We start from the raw sequence: 15,548 nt of genomic DNA on the forward strand, positions 1-15,548 counted from the left end.
TACTGAGGCACAGCCGTGCCTGGTAAGCATTCAGAAAGCTGTAAGGTTGTGTGAATACTTTGGATGAGTCAGCAGTAAAGAGTAACAGATTAAGAGAAAACACGTTGTGATGTGCATACTTGGCACAGGTACTTGGGTATAGCCTTAACTTTGGTAGCTTTCCTCAGGCCTGCCACCTTCAATATTTTCAGCCAAGTGATCCCCCAAGTGTTGCCAGTAGCATTCATCCTAAAGGATGTCTACTGCCAGGCAGATACATCCTTCTTTTCAGTGGAGGGTATTCTTTACTGTGTTATAATCACTGTTCAGACCGATAAGTTTTAAAAAGAGATCTGAACTTCCAGTTATTAGCTGAAGGAATGATCTGACAAGATTTCACGTTTTAAAACTTCTACACTAACAACTGAGTAAAAAAACCACTAATGACCAAATAGGCAACTTATACTTTAAGCTACATAGAAGACATTTTCCATTTAACTTTCAGCATAACCTATAATTTCCCGCTATGATTATACTTTACACTATCCTTCAAGTGGACATTTCATCCACCAGGAAACAACCAAAAATCACTCTCAGCTCCCAATGGCTTGCCTCCGTTTCACTTTCCCAACCAGGTAACATTTGATCCCAGAACTTCGAGGGATACACTGGAGATTCCTTCCCTCAAGCTGAAGCTAGACAAACCTTCCATGAACTTATGAACTCAGTCTCTTAAATCTGAGCACAAGCTCCCACCTGTGTTCTGTGTGGTGAAAAATAGTCAGCATTTTCTTTGCTTCAAGTTTAGGGCTGCCTCTATCTCTTGCTCTCTGACCCTCAAAAGGCTGCAGTGCACACCAAACCAACTGCAGTTTCCCCATGATATGCACTGATTTGCAGGAAGCCTGTAACCTGTTCTCAAAAATGACTTCCTCTGTCTTCTTCCCCATGGCAACATGAAACATATTACCCGAGTAGAAATGTTCATCAGCTATCTTTGATCCCAGTTCTCTTTCATCTTAGAAGTGAATGGACCATTTACTGCACAACTCTTTACAACCTGAAACAAAAACAAGAAATGCTGGAAAAACTCAGCAGGTGTAGCAGCATCTGTGGAGAGAGAAACAGAGTTAATATTTGAGTCCGTATGACCCTTCTTCAGAGGATTGCTCTAAAGAAGTGTCATATGGACTCGAAACGTTAACTCTGTTTCTCTCTCCAGCTTTGAAGAACCCGAGAAATTCCTGACACCTGCACTCTATACTTGAACACTCAAGTTCTGTGGGCTGGAGTTCACAAAGTCCATTGACTCCAAAGTCAGTGGTTATGATATGATTGTGTCTAGCAGTGCCTTCCAGTGTATCTCCAGTGCATGTTTGTTCTATGAGTTCAGAGTTCCAACACCTGCCTGCCTGTGGTTTGGGAGAGGCTGCCCTGGTTTTTTCTGAAACCTCATGAAAGTCCCCCTTTGGTCCCCTATCCATATTTGTCTTCAAGATAAAAAAAGAATGCGGACTTTTTTTTAAGAGATCCTGGCTAGTCCTTTTGAATCCCCTTTGGAGACACTCACATCTGGAGGCAGAATGCCTCCTCTCTCTTTCAATGTATTGATCTCCAGTGTTATGCTGTGTGCTTTCTGAGTTAGGGAAGCAAAGATTTCTAGTGCATATGTAAATACTAGCAATAAATATCAGTGCAGTCAGTAGTTTCTTCCCTAATTTATAATGTTCAGAGATTGTTAGGTTATAATGTTCCTTTATTATTGCCCCATGTCCTTTTTTATCTCAATTTTCATTGACAACAAATAATAAGTGCAACCTGAATATTGATATTTTATGATTACATAGTGGGGAATAAAAGCCTGTCAGGTACTTAAATATAAACTGAAGTTTGTTACCATATGTAAATCTAATTGTGAAACAGAATCACCTTCAACCTATAGGTTATGAAAAAATGATTATGGCATCACCCAATTCTTGCTTAATCTTGAATTTGTTTTTCTTATTTTCATTTTCAATGTTGTCCTATGTTACCCTTGATCCTTCACCTAGGTTTCTCTTTTTAAGTTCTGTTACATAAAAGTGGATATCACATAAAGACTGTAGAAATTCAATTTTTCTCTTGCTTTTCTAGATTTTGTCCCCAAGCCCAGTGCACATGCCTTGCAAATTATTCTGTGCAAAAGGGTGAGCATTGAATAAATCACATGGGATTTTCAGTTGTAAGGTTCCCACAGACTTTTTGGTCGCCCAAAGACATCTTTCCTGTATTCTCTTCAGCTGTAGCATTTGGGACAGAGTGACTCAGATGACTCCAATCTGCATGTGATCACTTTCAGCACATATTAACTACATGAAAAATCATCCAAATAAAAAACTTGCCTGGTAAACAATAATACAAGCTCTAAAGATGCTAATATCATGGCACTAGGTAGTAACATTTGTGAAGAAAGGAAAACATGGTTCTATAATATTTTATTTAATTAGTTTGGTTATTCTTTATGATTTAGTAATTGTTAACAAACAATAAAAGTATAATCATAAATCTGAAATCAATATATAACAGAGCCCAAACACTTACCATAAACATGTGTTAGGTTAGGACCTCTTCTGCTTAACAAGAGACCACTATGAGCTTTTACTCTTCATATTTGCTGTGTTTTGTTATCTCCAATATGACACAATATATTTCATGTATGACCAAGTTTGAGTTTGAATACTAAAGATCTATATTAGTTAAATGCTTAAGCAATTTAATAAAGTTAATTTGAAATTAGTATTGAATATCAGAGTAACCTAACAATGTTTCTTTGAGTCACTGTGATGTGTCAAAGTATGTTAAGTTTAGTTACTTTCATGTTGATATTAGAGCTGCAATTAAATATTTTGATTAATTGTGGACTGGCTGAGAATAGCAAATGGAAGACAATGAACATGTAAAGTTTTCTTGCACTGTTTTAAAATCACTGGCCCAAATAAATCAGGTTTCTGTAGCACTTCTGGAAAAGCTACGGCAGCGGAATGGGTGGAGCCATGAGGAATTGTGTTCCAATGAGTTTGGGAGCAATACTATTGAAAGCAAAATAAATCGATGATATTTTGTAACATTTTTTACACACTTATAATGTTCAAAACAGTATAGTTACTGGCAATAGCATGAAACAAATTGGTGATAAATGTTCTCTTTAATTTCTGATTGCTGTGCCCAGCCAGTTTGGTGCACTGAATGGTACCTTGAATATTGTTCCACAGCTTTCATGTACACATCTTAAAAAGAACACTACTTATTCAGCTTGCTTGTCCTTGCCCTGCACATTCTGGATCATTACATGGCTGCATTCCCATGCAGCTTAAAAAGAACATTGTAGGTGGCACAGGGCAGTTGGGTGCTATGAAGTCCAACACCAATTCTGGAAATTTCCTTGGAACTGGTCCCCACTCTGCCATCATAGGTTTACTGGAAATAAGACAGAAAATTCAGCTGATGGCATGAATGGAATTTCCACCATAAATCCTATAAAGTTATGGTGGTGGAGTATAAGCATCTCTAAGGAAAATCCCAGCCGAAAACTGTCAGCCTTCAAAACTAGGTTGGTCAAGTGGTTGGTCAAGTTAGCTACAAGAAGGCATTCTCATGTCCTTCCTTTGTTCCTGCAGATCTCTACCAATTAACACCCTTCCATTCATTCATACTTTGGCACATCACAGTGACTCAAAGGAACATTGTTAGGTTTTTCTGATATTCAATACTAATTTCAAATTAACTTCATTAAATTGCTTAAGCATTTAACTAATATAGATCTTTAGTATTCAAACTCAAACTTGATCATACATGAAAAATGATGTGTCATATTGGAGATAATAAAACACAGCAAATATGAAGAGTAAAAACTCATAGTGGTCTCTTATCACATAGATAGTCCCATCATCTCAGCTTAGTGAAGCTAAAAGCTACTGCAAAAAAATGGAAAGCCCTATTTGTTTTGCTTTATTGACCAGCATAGTCACTGATATCTGCACGAACAATGTTACTTAAGCTAATCATTGCTTCAGGCACGCAAAACACCACAGACCTAATGTTTTATAAATCAGAAGTAATATGTATTGTATTTTTATCTCTGACATTATCTGACACATTTGACCATTGACCATATTTGTATGTCAGTGCTGTATTTTAAGTTGGTTACGTTCAAAAATCTAGGTAATCGTGCATTGTAATTATATTCTTTTCTCTCATAGGCTTATGCAGATACTTTGCTTTATCCTGCACTGGACTATATTAATTATTCTGCATTTTATTGTCAGAGAACATTTTAGCTAATAACTGTGAAATTTAATTACACAACACTAATTAGTTGATTTAAACCTTTTGTTGCAGAATTTTGTATAGAATCAGAATAATGGAAGTGTTCGTATTTAGTAATTTTGTATGTCTCTGATTCTATTCCCTCTGGGTTATTTTAGGATTCAGGTACCAAAAAGACCTTCAAATTCATTCTGATTCAATAAAGGAGAAAATTAGTTTGGAGTTATTCCTCTATTTACTGATGTTAGTGAAAATGTTAACTTGTAAATTAAATCTTACTTTATACTCACATGAACATTTTCACTATTATCAATGAACAGATGTATTTACCTGCAGTAGTTTGAAGAAATGTCACTTGTTTGAAAACTATTCAAGTTGAAAGGGAAAAAAATCATTAAATGCAAAGTTGATAACTCCTTCCAAGGAATTTAATTTCCTCCACTTGCTACATGTTTACATTAAATTTCTGTGTACTCTTTTTTAGTACAGTTGCTAAGGAAATGGCTTAATGACTGCATTAAAAATCAGTTCAGACAAACATTGCCACTTAAGAAATTCAGTTCCTTAATGTTTCTAATGTGTATTAATATATTTTTGGATTAGTGACCATGAATTTCATGATGATGATCAAAAACACAAAAGCCTCCAACTAGCCATGTATGATCATACTAGCCAATCAGAAAATGTACTTGTAATATAAACTAATAATATCTTTGAAGTCACAGCACAGAAAAGTGCCATTGAGCCCATCACACGTGAGACATGTGCCATCTTCCTAACTGCAGTTCTGCTCCAATACCATTTCCCTTCATATATCCTGTATTCTTTTATATTTTTTCTTTTCAAATATTTATCTATTTCTGTCTGCCTCAACTTGGCAAAAATCCAATCACTCGGTGCTCCCTCAATTACGCTGTTTTCTCATCACCTTCTCTCCCCTTAATCAGTCGTTTCCCAAAATTATGCTATGTTCCCTCGGTCACTGCATGTCCTCTTCATCACTCAGCATTCATTAATGTACTTCATAAAACGGTTGACAAAATGCAATTAAATAAAAATGTTTTTTTTTTGGCAAATTTTTTGCTCATTAAGGTGCGTGATCACAGTGTTAGGGAATAAAATCTTTCTCATCTTTCTCGCCCTATTCAGTGACATCATGGGCAGAATATTGCCGTCGGCGTGCAGGGGTGGGCCCGATACGCTAACGCCTGATGACGTCAGGTGTGCATCCCGACGTCATTTTGATGTTTCGTTCCGTTGGCGAGCGCCGGAGGCGGCTGTGCACCTGCCAAACTGTCAACAGCCTATTAAGGCCATTAAAAAAGTAATTCAAATTGTTAACAACGCTGCCAGCCCAACCTTAAGGTTGGCGGACAGGCAAAGAGCCCAAGTGGCCTTTGCATTTTTCCGGAAACCTCATCCACAGATGGGATGAGGTTTACTGAAGGTTTAATAAAATAATTAAATAAATTTTGCAAAATGCACAAACATGTCCCAGATCATGTGACACTGTCACATGAGGGGACTTGTTTAAATAATTTTTTGCTTCATTTATTGAAAAATTTTATTATCAACTTAATCTCCCTGAGGCAGCTCCGCGCCTCAGGGAGGTTGCTGTGCTCTTTTACGCATGCGCGAAAGAGTGCGGGCCGTGACTCTCCCTCCTCCCCCCACCCATACACGTAGCGCGCTATCGGCTGCGCGTTATGCTGGGCGGGCTTTAATTGGCCCACCCACGTAAATTGGCACTGCACAGATGATCACAGGCGGCGATTGACTCCACGTCCGCCCCTGCCTGCTCTGCCCAGCCCGCCTGCTATAGGAAAGATTCTACCCCATGAGTGCATTTGAAAAAAATATCCTTCGATATTTCCTGAAAAAATTATTAACAGGTAAAACATGTTTACAATTTTATTAGAAATCTGCATGAAAATACTTACATTGTCAGTACACAAAATGGCCAGAGGAATTTGTAGCCCATTGTACTTAAACTCCAACCTTGAAGAGATTCTGCATTAATGTAGTATTTCTCTTTTGCCCTTACAGCCCTTAAGACTTTGTTAGGTCACCAGGAGATCAAGGCACACAAAGATTTCAAAAAGTCTTATTATTTTGCATGTTTACAGAAGTGCCTATGCACTAATTATCCCTTGGCTGTAAGCATCCAATGCCTGACTTTAGTGCTCTTTTACTAATGCTTCTATGATGTGCTTCCCCAATGATTGTTGCATGCATGGAAGGTGGGAGGCTCCCAAGGGCTCATGAGATATTAATGGTCAACAACCACCAGGAGCTTGGGCCCTGAGAAGATTTGGCTGTAGACAGCATTTGCAGGAGCAGTCTGACCTAGCTGGCTTTCTAGCACCAAAGTAGGTTTTAGACTGTGGGGTTACCAGCATATCGCAGATGCTCGATCATGTTTGAGAGATGGCAACATATTCCTTTCCCATTGTATGACTACCCCTACTTTTCAGCAGTAGTTCAGTACCCCCAGTGGTCTGTGGGAGAGCAGATTGTAGGACATTCATGGCCCGATTGTAGCTTTCATCTATTTGGTCTCCTGTTTAAGGCAGAGGAGCTAGTGGAACCCACAGCCTGTATGATCCTGTATAAGCCTCCCTGGGAGATGATATTACTCGTGCCATGGTTTCCTGAAGGGAGAACCCAGCTGCATGTGTTATGAGGTAACCACATGGTTCACTGGAAAGTGCCAACGCCATTTGCCACATGCCAGTACACCACACAAGTTGGTACTAGACTCCTGCACTCCAATATGTTTTGAAAACTCTTTGACAAGCAATTCAATGCATTTGGCAATTGCTGATACATAGAAAGCAGCATTCTCTTAAAAGCTAAACCCTTAAAGTCAGCACCTCTTTGTGAGCTTACTCCCTGATAACCTGTTTTTTTTCCGTCTGTCCCTGCCTCTGCTCACTTGTGCTCAGTGAACCAGTGCAGATCCCTCTAACACTCTCCATATCATGCTGTGATGGCCCTTAGTAGGGTAGGGGCACATGAGATTCATTTTCAGAAGGGTTTTCCTTCTCAGGCTGTCACTGCAATGCTCAAGTTGTCTGATGAACCGAGAAAAAGAGTGAGGAGCAAGCATTGCAGTTGCAGCACAATGCATTGGGCTGTCATGCTGTTTGACCATGGAAGTGTGCAGTCGACAGAGTTAAGTAGAAAGAAAGAAGGTGCGGATGGTGCCCAAACACCCTGCTGTGTTTGGCCTGCAGCCTGGCCATCTATAATGTTATGTTCCCTCTCTCTGCCAATAATTGATGCCAATCTCTTCCATTGGTGTCAGTGTCAGTAGAGTGAAAGGACCTCCTTCTGTTCTGATGTTCTCCCTTATGTTATGTGCCAGCTTCTCCAGGAATAAAGGTGGAAGTGGATATGCACCACCGGCAAGGGTTTTCAAGTTGTATGAAGCAATTTACCACAATGTGCATGATGACAGGAGGAAACAGCAAGTGTGACTAAGAGGGTGAAGTGGCTGTGAGGGTAGTAGCAGGTTTTGAGTCGAAACAGAAAAGAGGTGAAGTTTTATCTTGCTAACTTGAAGAGAGACAGTGGAAGTGAGAAAGGGAATATTGATGGTGCTAGGGCTAAAAAAGGGTTGTGCAGGGTTATGCAGACAGTATGAGGGATGTGAAGCAGAGTATTACCTTAGCACCCCTGGTCAGATCATTACACTTTTGTTCTGAACAGCGGGCATGTCCTGGGGACAGTGTTCATTGACATTTTCTGCAACCTCTCTCCATTTCTGTTGATTAATTTGTCTTGGCAACCACCTCATTTTGGAGGGAAGGAGAACTCTTTTCTACTGTTCACTTGTTCAGCCAGCCTGATTTAAAGCCATGCTCCTGCTGTTACAAGATCAGGCTGCCCAGCGTACCTCCTGATAAAAGTGCCTCCCTTTTATTGGTCTACTGTGTTTTTTTAAGTAATGGCCGTTCCATAGGTTTCCCACGCTCCTAAAAAACAAACTGCTTGTAGGGACCACATTTCACACTGATAGCTCAGCGAATAAATGTAAATTAGGCCGCAACATGATAAAACATCAGTCCCAGGCTATTTCCTTCGGGTATGCACAGTGCACATCCAATACACACCACCTACCCGATTTACACTTCAATTGAAAATCACTTATGTAATGACGATTCACACTGCCGAATGGTTTAAACTGGTTGACCATTGTTTTTTTTAAACACATCAACTTTATAAAACCTTTCTAGTAATCATGCAAAATTATTTAGTTGTCATTCATTTAAAAGCAATTGCAGTGTATTTTCCTTCATATGTAAAAGATTACAAAAAGAGCTGCATGAACTGGTGAGAACACTTCTAACCTCCACAAACTCACTGATAAATGCAGTATTCTCACCCTTAGCTCGTTTTCTCTCTTGCATAAAGTACTGAAATGTAAGTAATGAAAATGGAAAAATAAGGTTTTTCCATTGTTTTTTGCATGACTTAACCGTGCTTGTTAATTAGGCTGGCAGTTAGTTTACAAACTGGCAGCAATTCAAACCTTAAGTGGTACACATTGTCAGAAAGTGTACTATGGTTTTCAGCAGGATCAGGGTAACACTTTCACAGTTCTTACATGTGCCTCTTATAGTCAGTCAGGTTTCTCAGTGCAAAATTAATCTGTACTTTTAAATTCCCACTCACTGTTGGAAGTATGTTTTTTTTTGAAAGCCCAACATCGACTTTCAGTATAATAAAGCTAATGTGTGACGAACTTCAGCAAGGACGATGGCACTCTAGATCTCCTAGCCAGCCACATAAATTCTCTTATATAAGAACAAAAAATTGCGGATGCTGGAAATCCAAAACAAAAACAGAAACACCTGGAAAAACTCAGCACTTCTAGCAGCATCGGTGGAGAAGAACAAAGTTGACGTTTCGAGTCCTCATGACCCTTCAACAGAACTAAGTAGAAATAGGAAAGGGGTGAAATATAAGCTGGTTTAAGGGGGGGAAGAAGGCGGGGTGGGGTTGTTGGGACAAGCAAGCAGTGATAGGAGCAGATAACCAAAAGAAATTCTCTTTGCCTGTTTCCACAGCATATTGTGCAAAGGCATTAGCTAGGATTTTCTGCTTCCGTTTGCAGTGGGTGTCAAGGTGGGTGGGAGCGGAAAATCTCGCAAGATTGCAAAAATCGGTTTTACATCGTCATAAAACCATTTTGTGATTGTCTGCTCCTATCATAAACGGTGGGTTGTGTTTCCTGATGCTGAATGTTGGGACCGTCATTTCCATAGACTTTCATATAATGATATCCCCTGCTCACCGGAATCATCCCCTCTCGCTGGATCGTGAGGCCACGTTGGTGTGATTGCACACTGACGTGCTTCATAATGATACCTAAGTGACTTGCACCTGGCAACCTGTACTTCGCTCCTCAATTCGAGGACCATTTACCAACCTTGTTTCGGGCAGTGCATGCTGTATTCAGTGCCAGGCTTCGTTGGCAGCACCACATTGGTTTCGGGGGCGGGGGAAGTGGAAACAGGAAAGTCTCAACCCACTAGAGCAGTGGTAAGGCAGGTGCGTCTTTTCAATGGCTGAAGGGCGAGTGTTTGCTTGGTGAAGGGGGGAGGGCTTGCTTGAGGAAGCAGCAAAGTGGTCTCCATGCGCACCTGAAGGCTGCAGAGCAAGGGCTTGCTTGGCGAAGTGGGGGAATCCCAGGGTGTGTGAGGGGATACATGTTTAACAATGCAAGAGGCCTCACAATGTTGATCGCTGAGGTGGATATGGAGCATAGGCATCTCCACCTCAGAATGTCCATGGATGAACTAACAGATATACACCACAAGAACAATGGGATCAAGGAATACAGAGAGAGGACTGAGAGGTCTATGTGGGAGCGTAATGTTAATGTTCACTTCCTCAGCGCTGTACTCGCACAGGGACGGACCTAGCTGGGCTGGCAGTGAGAACTCATCATCACCACCACCACCACCATCTTCCTACCTGCCACAATTGTGCAGATAAAAAGTATAATGAGAACAAACTCTACTGGCCACCTTGGATGCCAGCTGACTGCACTGGTGGGCAGGGAGACGATTAAAGGGCCACCAAATGGAACTGTGCATTCCCACATGAACAGACAGGCACAGCTGAGAGATCTTAGTGGTCTCTCAGTGACATTGTAGGGAATCACCAAAGTTAAGCAATGATGTACATTCATGTAACACTAATGACGCAAAGTGGCAATAGTGAATCTCCTGGGTTTAACAGCTTACTCGCAGTGTGGCATTTCCCCAGAGTGCTGAAGAAGTTAAGTGCAATTGGGCACCTAAATAAGCTTTGAAGGGTGTTGCAGTAGTGGCACCAGACATTTCCCAGGAGACAGGCCTCTGGCCGCCCTCAACACATTGCATAGCCTGTTTAAAAATTGATGCTCATGTACATTCCAACCACAGTAGTATTACAGTGCTGTGTATGGGGATGCCAGTGCCTGGGCTGAAAGCAGCACATCCAGGCACCTGGCCAAAGTGATCTCATAACAGTTACTCAAGATTAGGGGGAGAAGGAGCACCTTGCTACACACCCCACATTGAGTTTTCGTTTCTGTGATGAGTAGTTGGCAATATGGGAGCCACGGTTGTGAACCCACAATCGCTCACAAGTCATTGACAGAAAGATTAGACGAGTCCTGACTCTTATCTGTTTCTCATTGTTACCGCTGGGAGGAGGCCACCAGGAAGATGGAGCCTGGATTCATTGCTGCCTGCATAATTACAGACAGGAATGAGAGAAGAAAGAGAAGATTGTGATGGAGGAGACTGGCTCGCCAAAAAGAGGAGCAAAACCCTCAAGACCAAAGCCCAGCAGGGTCCAGTCCGGGCGCGGAGGATGTGGAGAGCAGAAACATCGTGCGTAGGCACCTCACTAGAGCCAGGTGCATAGAAGTTGCCTGTCTTATCTGCAGATGACTGAGAGTCAGTGCCGCCAATGTCTCCATGTATCCAGGGACCTGGTAACTCATATTTGCCACATTCTCCATGAATTGGCGTCACATGGACTTGGAGGATATTGTTTGCAGTGGCTGTGAAAGTAACAGCCACACTCAACCTCTACGTAACTGGCACCTTCCAGGGCTCAAGTAGGGGCCTCTGTGGGATCTCTTAGGCGTTCACACACAAATGCATACATGAGGTCACAGGCCCACGATTACATCAACTTCCACAGAGATCAAGCACATCAGGATGTTAGAGCACTGGGCTTCGCAGAGATTTCCAAGTTTCCACAGGTGCAGGGTGCCATTGGCTGCACTCATGTGGCCATCAAAGCTCTCTGGCAGCAGGCATTACAAAACATAAATAGGAAAGGCTCACTCAATGTACAGCTGGTATGTGACCATAACAAACGAACCCTGCAGGTTTGCGCCAGATACCCAGAAAGCATCCACAACTCAGGTATCTTGAGTAGATCGCAGATCCCAGACATCTTCGACGGACAACACAGAATCCAGGTTGCTACTCCCTGTTGTCTGTGATAACCTTCGTTGGCGTCCTCTGGAGGACCGAGACCTGGAGACCCCCAGTCTGCTTTGGGTTTGCTGCTGTGGGGCAAGTGTACGCTCCTTGGCCTGTGGAGCTGGAGCTGATGGGGTGACAGGAAGAGGGGAGTTGGAACGATGGGACACTCCTGGAGACAATTGGATGGATCGCCCTGGGGTGTTCAGTTGCTGGCCCTCCTCCCTACGGGTGCCCTAGGAACTCTTGCTGACTCTTTGAGAAGAAGGGGAAGCTGGAGTGAGATCGAGCTGCCCCACACCCCTCTTGTGTTGCCACTGTTGGAGGCCAACTATGACTCCAGTGATGGTGTTCAGCCAGTAGCGGTGCAGGACTAATATCCTGGACCAAGATCTCCATGGCAGCCGCCATCCTGCCAATGTTGACCTCGGTGCATTGGCATGACAGCACGATCATCTCGGACTGAAGACAGACAGGCTCATCCATCGTCCCATGCAACCTGAGGACTGCAGCTGAAATCCCGTCCTGATGTTCCCTTGCTTGTTTCTGCAGCTCCAGCAACTATTTTAGGACCAAGACCAGAGGCTCATCATCTGACTCAGACTCAGCAGAATCGTGGCATCCAGTAGTCCTCCGAGTGCCGGCGGCCTCGGATGGTAATTGTCAGCGATTTTATGTGGCCCATCCATTTTTACGGTTGGCGACAGGCCAATCAGCCACGCGGCCTTCACGTTTTCACTATGAACTCCAGCCAGGACGGGTTGAAATGTCTGGGGTTAAATAAAATAAAAGAAAATGTTTGAGGGATGATCTGCTATGTAACCTGCTGCCAGGTGCTTGCAGTTACAGTATTGTCACAGTTTGCTGCAGTTTATTGAGCTCACGTCATTTTTAAATTACTGCATCTCCCTGAGGCAGCTCCACAGCAGCCGCCAGCCTGCAGGAAGCGTGACTCCATGCTCTCCCGTCTCTCGGCGCCCGCCCACTTCCCACAACCTCCCGGCAGCTCTGAACCCTCGTTGGAGCGCGTCTCACACCGGCTGGCCAGCCAGCATGAAATTGCATTCGGGGGCCAATCACAGGCAGAAGCACATTTCGCGTCTGCTTCTGGGCACGCCAATCATGCGTGCCCAACGAACGCAAAAGTCAGGCCTAGGTCTTACCGAGGTGTGTGTCTCTGTGCTGGTGGAAGGTGTGGGTGAGCACTGTGACGGGTTTTCTAAGGTGCTGCTCTCAAGGTCCAAGGCAGTCTCAGCCGGGGTTGCCTGAGGCCGCCTGGCAGACTATTAGTGCATGGCAGCCCAGTAACACACAGAATAATATACTCACAATAGCGTTGACAGAGGGATGATCTAGTACAGGATCATTATATGGGAGCTTGCCGCTGACCTTACCATCACTGCAGAAATGGTCAACGTCGTTCCTGGCCAGCATGATGGCTTTGTTCTCGAAGTCACTGAGGAGCTTGAGTTCCGGCACTGGGGCCTCTCCCTTTTATTATGCGCGATCTTGTCCTGCATCAAGACCAATGAAGAGAATGCAAGCAATACACATGGCAGGGCAGATGAGAAGGATGACTGGCATTTCTGGGTAGTTGTGGAGCCATGGGTGGAATGAAGGTGAGACCAACAGAGGGGAGGCAGCCATTTGAAGATGTGAGGCTGTGTGAGAGATTGAGTGATGATGTCCATTGAGCTGGCAGTGAGTGAGATCCCTGTGGATGCCTGATGGGCTTGTGAGTGTGTGAGTTGAAAGTGATTAGATGTTTGACTTATCCTGGAGGAACAGATGAGACCATTCAACCTCTTTCTGCACTGAATGGACAACTTCTTCTGGGCAGCATTTGCACTGACCACCGCTGCCACCGCCTCCCAAGCTGGATTGATGATATTGCTGCCTCTCCTGTGACCAGAAGGGGGGTAGAGGACATCGTGGCAGGCCTCCAAGATGTCCAGCAGGTGACCAAGTGAGGTATCACTAAACCTGGGGGCAGCACACTTCTTAGATTTTGGGGCCATCTCTTCAATGGAGCTGCCCTGGGCTGCAAGCATTGAGAACTGTGCGCTCTGTGGCCGTTTGGATATGGCGCCTGGAATGAGGAAGTGGTGAGGTCACGTGATGGTCTTTCCATGTGTCTGCTGCCCTTTTTCTTCTGGGTAGTAGAGGTCCTTGGAATGTGCTTTTGAAGGTGTCTTGGTGAATTGTTACAGTGAATCTTGTAAAAGGTACCTGGAGCTGCCACTGTGCATTGGTGTTGGAGAGTGTCAATAATAAAGGTGGTGGGTGGGATGTCAATCAATTGGGCTGCTTTGTCCTGGATGGCATCAAGCTTCTTGAGCATTATTGGAGCTGCACTCATTCAGGCAAGTGGAGAGTTCCCCATCACACTCCTGACTGGAGAAGGTGGAAAGCTTTGCAAGACTCAGGAGGCGAGTTACTTGCTGCAGAATTTCCAGACTTTGACTTATCAGTGGTAACCCCCGAGAAGGGAATTTCAGTGATGGTATTGTCAATGAATAGCAAAGGGAGATGGTCATTGCCTGTCACTTGTGGTGCAAATGTTGTTCAGGCCTTGCTGCATGTGGATCTGAAGAGCTGTGAATGATGCCGAACATTGTTTGCTGATGATTGCACATTCTCACTTATGATCTTCTGATGGAGGGAAGGTCATTGATGAAGCAGCTGAAGATGGTTGGGCCTAGGACACTACTCTGAGGAACTCCTGCAGTGATGTCCGTGGCTGAGATGACTGGCCTTAAGCAAGCGTAACTATCTTCTTTTATGCTAGGAATGACTCCAACCAGTGGAGAGTTTCCCCCCTGATTCTCATTGACTTGAATTTTCCCAGGGCTGCATGGTGGCACACAGTCAAATGCTGCCTTGACATCAAGGGCTGTCACTCTCACCCCACCTCTGGAATTCAGCTCATTAATCTCTGCCCAAACTGAACATCAGTGAGCAGGTTGTTGCTGAGAAAGTGCCACTTGATAGTACTTTTGACGACAACGTTTATCACTTTGCTGATGATTGAGAGTAGACTGATGGGGCAGTTAATGGCCTCATTGGATTAGTCCTGGGTAATTTTCCACATTGTCAGTTAAATGCCAATGTTGCAGCTGTACTCAAACTGCTTGGCTAAGGGTGCGGCTAGTTCTGGGGAAGAAGAATAGAGTACCACAGCCCATATCCATACATAGCCTGTATTTAGTGCCTTCAGTTGTTTTTTGATATCATTTGGAGTAAATCAAATGTCTGAAGACTGGCATCTATGATGGCGGGAGCCTCAGGAGGGAGCTGAGATTGATCATCCATTTGGCTGTTCTGGCTGAAGCTGGTTGCAAATGCTTCAGTCTTATCTTGTGTATGACATGCTGGGCTCTGCTATCCTTGCAGATGCAGGTGTTTTTGGAGCTTCTACCTCTGGTTTGTTGTTTAATTGTCCAACATGATGAATTGCAAAGAAGAGGAACAATGTTGTTTGGGTTCATCAGCTAGGTGCGCAGAGCTATCAAACATGTATGTAGTTATTCAAGCTCTTGCTAATGATCCTGGATTACACATGAACTGAAAGGTTTCTGTTGCCTCACTATTCAATGACCAAAACCACAAACTGAAAATCATGCCTGTAAATCCACAATAACCAAGCAATATGCATGATTCCTTTATATTGAGGCTATCCAAAGTAACCTAATTTTTTCAAAGGAAATGTAGGATGGAAGGCAATTCTGTAGACAAGGAATGCACTATGCACGTGCAACTGAAACCCTTTACTTC

Source organism: Carcharodon carcharias, chromosome 12, assembly GCF_017639515.1.
Source record: "Carcharodon carcharias isolate sCarCar2 chromosome 12, sCarCar2.pri, whole genome shotgun sequence".
In the NCBI taxonomy this organism is placed as follows: Eukaryota; Metazoa; Chordata; class Chondrichthyes; order Lamniformes; family Lamnidae; genus Carcharodon; species Carcharodon carcharias.